Source organism: Myodes glareolus, chromosome 9 (assembly GCF_982192425.1).
Source record: "Myodes glareolus chromosome 9, mMyoGla1.1, whole genome shotgun sequence".
In the NCBI taxonomy this organism is placed as follows: domain Eukaryota; kingdom Metazoa; phylum Chordata; class Mammalia; order Rodentia; family Cricetidae; genus Myodes; species Myodes glareolus.
This window is the reverse complement of record NC_142034.1, coordinates 854,895-863,086: the sequence shown is the minus strand read 5'-3', so window position 1 is coordinate 863,086 and position 8,192 is coordinate 854,895. Positions and strand designations below refer to the sequence as shown.

The following is an 8,192-nucleotide window of genomic DNA, read 5'->3' as shown; positions in this document are numbered from 1 at the left end:
ACACCCCAAGCCCCAGTTGTGAGTGACTCCGCGGATACTCCGTGCAATCAAGCTTCGTACCCTACATCCTCAAGAATCCTAGTTAGGTACTCAACTCGCCTCCCTCTGGCCTCAGTTACCAACAAGCTCCACAAGCGGCCCGTTCCGCTCGCTCCTCCGCACGCGCCTCGTTTGCTCAATCCTCCGTGTGCCCAATCCAGGTCCGCAAGCAATGACCCGCGCAGGGCACGAACATGAAAAAGGGAAGCACAGCGGATCGGAACCAGAACGCCTCGGGACACACACTTGCGCGGGAACCGAGGGGAGCGTACCGAATCAGCGGAAGGGGACTAGAGCACAATCTCTCGAACTTCCGGACTTCTGTCCCGCGGACTTCCGGGCTAAGACCCCGGTAGGGACTTCCTAGGGGTGGAGACTGATTATGCATTTCGGAGTTGTGCCTCTGTTTGGGCACTCACAGGGCGGGACCTTGTGCAGCAGGGCGGGCCGGTCACGGGGCGCCAGATTTTAACCTGGAGCTTGCAAAGGGTGGCGTCACTCCAGGCAGTGTCCCTGCAGCACGTGGGCGTGGTATTAGGAGCCTGAGGGGTGGATCGAAATTCATTCTTTATTTTGTTGTGGTCCGAGGCTCCGAATCAACCCAAGCAGACACAAGAGGTTACCTCAAAGCAATACTTAATGTAGGGCGTGGCTGGAGAGATGGTTCAGAAGTTAAGAGTTAACTGCTCTTCCGGAGCTTCTGAGTTCAAGTCCCTTTAACCACATGGTGGCTTTAACCATCACAATGAGATCTAGTGCCCTCTTCTGGCGTGCAGATACATATGCAGACAGAACATTGTATACATAATCTTTAAAAAGTTGAAAAATAAATCTTTAAAAAATTGAATATAGGGCAGCACAAAAGAAGGGGAGACAAGGAGGGGGCTGATATGAACCATGATCCCAAATGCCAACTGAAGCAAGTATTTAAGCACAAAAATCACAAGTGCCAGGTTACAGTTAAAATTAGGAGCTGATCAGCTGGGCGACCTTTAATCCCAGCACTTGTATCTCTATGAGTTTGAGGCCAGCCTGGTCTAAAAGAGCTAGTTCCACGACAGCTAGGACTGTCTACACAGAGAAACCCTGTCTCATAAAGCAAAATAAATAAATAAATAAGGAGCTTCCTTGAATGTTCCATCAATGCAAACTTTTCAGTCCACAATCAGATTTATTGTTCTTTCTGTTGTTAAGAATAGCCATGTTTCTAGAGAACTAAAGATGGCTAAGGACTATTTCTATGGATTAGGTGTGTTATTCCGGGTCAGATACATCCCCGTCAATTCCCTGGTATTAAATTTTTTTTTCCCTTAATTTAACTTTGTCCTCTCTTCTGCCAATACCCTAACCAGGTACAAGGGACACCAGACATTTCCATGCCACAGACACTTGTCGGGAGCAGAGACCGACTATGCCAGGATGTGACCAGCACCCAGCCTTCTCTCGGGTCTCCCCCCCTCAAAGACGACACCCACAAATCAGCCGGAAGCAGTCTTGAGAATTCGCGGCCCCAATTCCTTCAAACTGTGGTGTCTAATCTCCTGCTTTTTATTATAAAAAGGATCCAGGAATGTTTTTCCTTTTGATCTCTGGTCCCTTTAAGGGACAAGCCACACCCACTCCCAGCGACTTCTGACCTCTCGTGGCCATCTTGGCCTCTTTCTATTTTTTTCTCTTGGCATGTGCACATGTGTTTCTAGCTTTCTCTCTCCCTTTTTCTCTGTTTCTGTCTTTCTTTCTCTCTCTGCCCCCTCCCATTTTCCTCCATAACCTCCTGAATAAATATTTCAATCTCATTTTACATGTCCATGTCTCTGTCTCCTGCCCGCCTGCCATGTGCCTGCCTGCCCACAGCCAGCTGCTCTCCCAGGATGCACTCCTGCTTGTTCACATGGCCCCTGGGGATCTTGCAGGGACCCACAGCTGTCTCTGCCCCCGATAGCGGCTGCTCTGTGAGCCTGCTGGGGTCACCCATTCATTTTTTAAAGTATAAAAAGGTGGGTCAGCTATTGGAAGGATTCCAGCTTCCCTAGGGCTTGGGAACCAGAACTTTGTTTCATCCTACAGGTAAAATTGAGTCTGAAGTCAACATGGCATTAAAATGGGCCATGGCGCTTTTACCTGCTCCCTTCGATTTATTTATTATTTGTTTGTTTGTTTACTGGCTTATCACGACAGGATTTCTTTGTGTAGCCCTGGCTGTCCTGGAAGTCCCTCTGTAGACTAGCTGGTCTTAGGGTGATGTGGGATTTCCCTCTGTATGATGTGATTACCATCGGTTAATAAAGGAATTGTCTTGGGCCTGCGTAGGGAATAGAGGTAAGCAGGGAAAACTAAAATGAATGCTGGGAGGAAAAAGGCAGAGTCAGAGAGAAGCCATGTAGCCCACTGGAGGCAGATGCTGGGAACTTTAGTCGGTAAGCCACTGCCACATGGTGATACACATATTAATAGAAATGGGTTAAATTAAGATATAAGTGTTAGCCAATAAGAAGCTACAGCTAATGGGCCAAGCAGTGATTTAATTAGTACAGTTTTTGTGTGATTATTTCAGTGCTAAATGGCCGGGAACAAACAAGTGACTCCTTACTACATTAGGGTGAACTCAGAAATCCTCCCTCTGCCTCTCTAGTTCTGGGACTTAAGGCGTGTGCCACTACCACCTGATTGTATCTAGAATTTTAAGGAAATAATAAAGATGTTACACTAGTACAGCATGGGAAACATGGGTTACCTGAAGTAGATCAAACAAAAGATGTAAAATAAATGAAATTTGAGGAGAGTTTTATTATAGATAGAAAGGAAAGTACAACCAGAGGCATCTAATAGAGGCCATACTGAACATGGCCAGCAGAACAGACTGAGCCATGAGAGGAAAGAGAGAGGGGCAGAGCAAGAGAGGAAGAGAGAGAGGGAGACAAAAGAAGATCCACAGGGCAGAGAGAGTCAAGAGGCCAAGAGAGTGCCTAGTCACAATGACTGGGTCTTATAGGAAGGGAAGCCCAGTGGTGGAGAGGTTTAGGGTAGTGGGCGGGGATGAGAAGTGCTGAGGAGCAGGACTTATCTCTTAAAGAGACAGGACAGACCATTACACACCTGCATCAACCTCTTTGTTTTTGTTTGCTTGTGATAGGACCTTTCTATGAAGTCCTTCCTGTCCTAGTGGTGTGGGGTATCCACCAGAGAAGACTGCTTGGACATAGAAGTAGAGTCTTTAGTCAGCCGGTGACTACACTGGGTGTTCAGGATCCCGGTGTAGCACCAAACCTTTCTCAGGGTGAGATTTTAAGAACAAAAAACATATTCTGGGTTAACATATTTCAGTTAACAAGAACAGTTAGGTAGAATCACAACTACAGACGCCAAAAAGTAAAGTTAGTTAAATAAATTTTAAGAAAGAAGAGGTTTTGTTGATTTGTTTTGGTTTCTGGAGAAGGGTTTTTCTGTGTAACTCTGCCTGTTCTGGAACTCCCTCTGTAGCCCAGGCTGACCTCAGACTCAGAGATCCTCCTACCTCTGCCTCCCTAGTGCTGGGATTAAAAGTGTGCCACCAACTCCCAGCTCAAAGGGAGGCTAGCGCTGAACAAGCTCTATACCTGGCACTCATTCCTGAATGAAGCCCCAGCCAACTCAGCCAGTAGTTTTTGAAGGCAAAGAATACAAAGTTATATTCTGTTCTAATGTGACCATAAGATCCCCTTGTCCAAAACAAATATTTAAGTATAAAGTTGAAACGGCAGTAAAAGAAAAATTAACCCTTAACAGCCCTTAACTTTTGGAAATCTAATTAATTTTGCATTATAGTTCTCTTAAGCACAGAGATTTTAAAATTTTAAACTTAACATTAGCAGCCTAGCGGTGGTGATGCACACCTTTAATCCCAACACTTGCTACCAGTGAGTTTCAGGACAGGCTCCAAAGTTAGAGAGAAACCTGTCTCAAAAAGCAAAACAAAAAAATTAACATTAATTATCAACATAACTTTAGCCATCACAGTGGAATGTGACTGAGTGTTTTACAGCTTGAATGGTTCCTTTATGTAAACCAGGTTGACCTCAAACTCACAGAGGTCCTCCTGCCTCTTCCTCTCAAGTACTGAGATTCAAGGCATGTACCAACGCACCCAGCTACATTAGGTTAATTTTTATTTTGTTTTGTTTTTAGAGACAGGATTTCTCTGTGTAGCTTTGGAGCCTGTCCTGGAACTCTGTCTACAGACCAGGCTGGGCTCGAACTCACAGAGATCTGCCTGTCTCTGCCTCTCAAGTGCTGGGATTAAAGTCGTGCATCAACACCGCCCAGCCAATTTTTTAAATCACTAACTTTGGAGTTCACACAGCCTAGTAATAAATTATTTCTCCTGGTAGGTTTGTTGTAGGTGACACCTCTGACTGTACCTGTAAGGTCTGAGCCCACTTCCAGGTTTGAAAACTTACCAAAACCCACCAATCTCTGAGCATGAAAAAACATCAATTCCTTAGCTAGACATTCCACCTATCCCTGGGCTTGGCTTTAAATCTCACCAATTCTCACCTTGGAAATCTCCTCCTTCAGGAAACCCTATATAAACCTGTCTCCTGCTCAGTTCCCTGCTGCTTCTCACCTGAGCAGAGGTAATAACTCTGTGTTTCTCCCAATAAACCATGTGTGAGGTTTGTTGTGCTGTGTAACTTTGTGTTACTCCTTGGCTTGAAACTGCCAGAATGCCTTTTCCTTCAGTGCTGCAACACTTCCATAGGGGGAAACCTTCCCCTCAGAGTTGCAACAGCTCCTTTGGAGAAGACTTCCAAGCTGTACCACGGGCGTGGGAATTCCCTCAGAGCCGCCAAACTCGTATTGGGGAAATCTTTCCCCACAGAGGAAAGCTGTAACACTTCTGTTGGAGAAGCCTGAAAGAAACCACTCCCCCCCCCCCCCCCCCCCCCCCCCCCCCCGCCAACAGCTGCGGCTTCCTCCCAGACCCTGGGTCAAGCACAAACCACACCCAAACACCTGTTTTCTTACAGACATCCTTTATTAAGTGGAGGCAAAAGTTAAAGTGGCTGCTCTCTCTGACTTAGGCACAAAACAGCAGCAGGTGTAATTTTTAGGAGGAGGAGAAGGAGGAGGAGGAGGAGGAGGAGGGAGGTGTGTGTTATGATGAGCTAGGATGTGGTGATAAAGGAGTTAGGGGATGAAGGAGAAAAGGAAGGCGATAAGGAAAGAGGGTAGGGGTATCTGTTCTGGAGGGACAAAGGGCTGCCTCTGGATAGAGAGGAGACATGTGGCACACAGGCAAATGACAGTTTATAAAGGTAAAGGGGAAAACCCGTGTTAGGATGTGTTAACTTTAATTGGGCATGTTAATTAGGTTAACCAAAGGGGGCTTTCGATTGCTGGACTTTGGTAGTCAGCCTCAGAAGGAGGAAGTGACCAGGAGGAAAGACTTAGTGGCTAGCTTTAAGAATGTAATCTAACAGTTTTTAGCAAAGCAGAGGGAATGGAAAGAAGGTCAAGGCCTGCGTGAGCCACATGCTCGTGAGCTAGTGCCCCTTTAAAGCCTTTCCTCTCAGGACAGAGCTGTAACACTTCCACTGGAGAAGCCTTCCCCTCGAGCTGTAACACTGAAAGTACCAATGTAGTAAGCTAAAATTGTTCTCTGGTTTGGCGTTTAGTGATCGAGCATTTGCATGCATGCAGAAGCTCCAGTTTTGTGTGTGTAGCTGAGGGTCTGAAAGGTAGATTGAAAACCAGCTGACCAGCTGCACATGCCTTTAATCCCAGCACTCTGGAGGCAGTCAGGTGGTTCTCTGTGAGTTCGAGGCCAGCCTGGTCTACAGAGCGAGTTCCAGGACAGGCTCCAAAGCTAAAGAAAAATCCTATCTTGAAAAACAAAAACAAACAAACAAACAAAAAACACAAAAAAACCATTCCATCCTGTAGGAAGCTCCTTTAGCAGGAAGGTAACTCAGAATAGCTTCTGAAAATAACCAGATTCACTAGGCCTTTTCCCTGCTCGAGACAGCCTCTCAGACAGAAGGATGTTGAGCTACAAAGAAGACTCTCAGATCAGACCAGCTACCTGGAAGATGTTTAGACCAACTGAGGCACCTGGGAAGGACACTCTCCAACCTCTTGAGCTGCCTGCAGGCTGTGGGGTGTGCTCCAGGTTTCCGGACTTGTGAGCTGTCACCCAGGCCATCGTTGGCTTTGGTGATGCAGCTGTCTTTGATCATTTCTGCTCCTGTAAGTAACCTAATAAAACTTATTGCTTCACCAAGTTGGACTTTATTAATACCCATACTTTGATCCGTTATGGGTTCCCCATCTGGGGTGAGTAAATGTGTATGTGTGTTGTGTCTCCCCAGGCAAAGTTCGGTCATACAACACTGCAAAGTAAGAAGTAAGTACATGTCTGAAAAGAGTTCAGTATGCCATAAGAAAGCATCTTGCAGGGCTAAGGATGAAGCTCAGTATAGAATATTTACTTCTATTTTTTAGATTTATTTACTTATTTTTGAGACAGGCTATAGTGGTATAGTATTTGTGCAATTTGGGAGCTGGGTGGTGGGCCCTCAAAAAAGCCAAAAGAGTAAAACATCACACAAGATACTGAACCAGGATGTGACGACCAGCCCTAACCTGATGGCACTGTGTGACTGACTGCCAGAAACAAACGACTGTATCCCACTCATTAGAGACACTTCTCCCAAAGTGCTCTGTACTGTGTAATAATTTACACTTAACTCCCCTGTGATGGCTAAAGGCACTTATTATGGTACCAGGCATTCCTTAAGGGCTGTTGACCCCTGTAATGCTTGTGACATCCTTGTGGCCTGCAGGTGAGGTAAGAACAGGATAAAGGTACAGGGAGGGGGTGGGAGCAGACACAGCCAGATCTTTGTGAGGCCAGCCTGGTCTACAACCACGAGTTTCAAAACAGAACTGTTACAGAGAAACACACACACACACACACACACACACACACACACACAGAGGTATAATGGTGTTCCTGTTGTGAGCGATTAACTGTTTGCATTTTGTTTTTGTAATGAAGGGAGAAAAAACAATATTCTTGCCCCACTGTGCATTCCCTAGATAACTGTAATGTATACCTTTGATATCCACCTTTATAAACCCTTCACTTAGCTCCTGTTTCAGCATGCTATTTGCCTCTAAGGCTGCCACCCTTCTGGTGACAGTAAGAATAAATCCATTTACTTGAAATTTGAGTTGAGTCTAAGTCTTTGGTCTTTCCCAGTAGACTCCAATGCCACAGCAAAAGAATGAGGTGTTTAGTCTGTCTTTGAGACAGGTCTCACTGTGCAGCAGTGTAGGACAGGTTGGCTTTGATTTCACCTTTCTCTTGCCTCAGTCTCCTGAGGTGGCTGGGATTGGTGGGATTACAAACCTACACCAAAAGAGGGCTGGAGAGACGGCTCAAAGGTTAAGAACACTGCCTGCTCTTCCAGAGGTCCTGAGTCCAACAACCACATGGTGACTCACAACCATCTGAGGTCTTGTGCCCTCTTCTGGCCAGCAGACAGAACACTGTATACGTAATAAAAAAAAATAAATCTTAAGAAAAAAAAAGCCTGGTGGTGGTGGTGCACACCTTTATGCATAGCACTCAGGAAGCAAAAGTAGACGGATTTCCGTGGGTTCGAGGACAGAAACCCTGTCTCGAAAAACTTTAAAAAAAAAAATCAACATTCCTACTTATGCTACCCGACTCTTTTGCTTTGTTTTTGTGTTTTGTTTTGTTTTTGACAGGGTTTCTCTGTGTAGCGCTGGCTGGTTGTCCCGGAACTCTCTTTGTAGACAAGAGTGACCTCGAACTCAGAGACCCGCCTGCCTCTGCCTCCCGAGTGCTGGGATTAAAGGTGTGCGCCACCATGCCCGGCAGAACTTTAGTATTTTCTTAACTGTAAGTGATTTAAGGTATACCATGCCAATCTTCAAGGTCAGCCCTTCAGACTCAGCCAAGCTCACGAAGCGACGCAAGCCTGCTGCGCATGTGCACTTTTACCGCACCAGCCTACGTGAGGCTTGGCTGGGTGGTCATGGCGGTGGCAGAGGGCGGCGCCTACCCCGCCCTCGAGGAGCTGCAGTGGCTTCACTGAGGCGACCAGGCCTCGGCCTCCGCGCAAGGAGCTCTGCGTCGCCGCGGACCG

General features: G+C 46.4%; 1 long non-coding RNA gene across 1 annotated transcript; it reads left to right on the top strand.

The window, feature by feature from the left end:
* The first annotated feature begins 257 nt into the window (after positions 1 to 257).
* LOC148120728 (uncharacterized) lies at positions 258 to 1,835 on the top strand. The gene is made up of 2 exons (XR_015738694.1): positions 258 to 391; positions 1,392 to 1,835. It is a non-coding gene; the product is annotated as an uncharacterized LOC148120728 (long non-coding RNA).
* Positions 1,836 to 8,192: the final 6,357 nt, after the last annotated feature.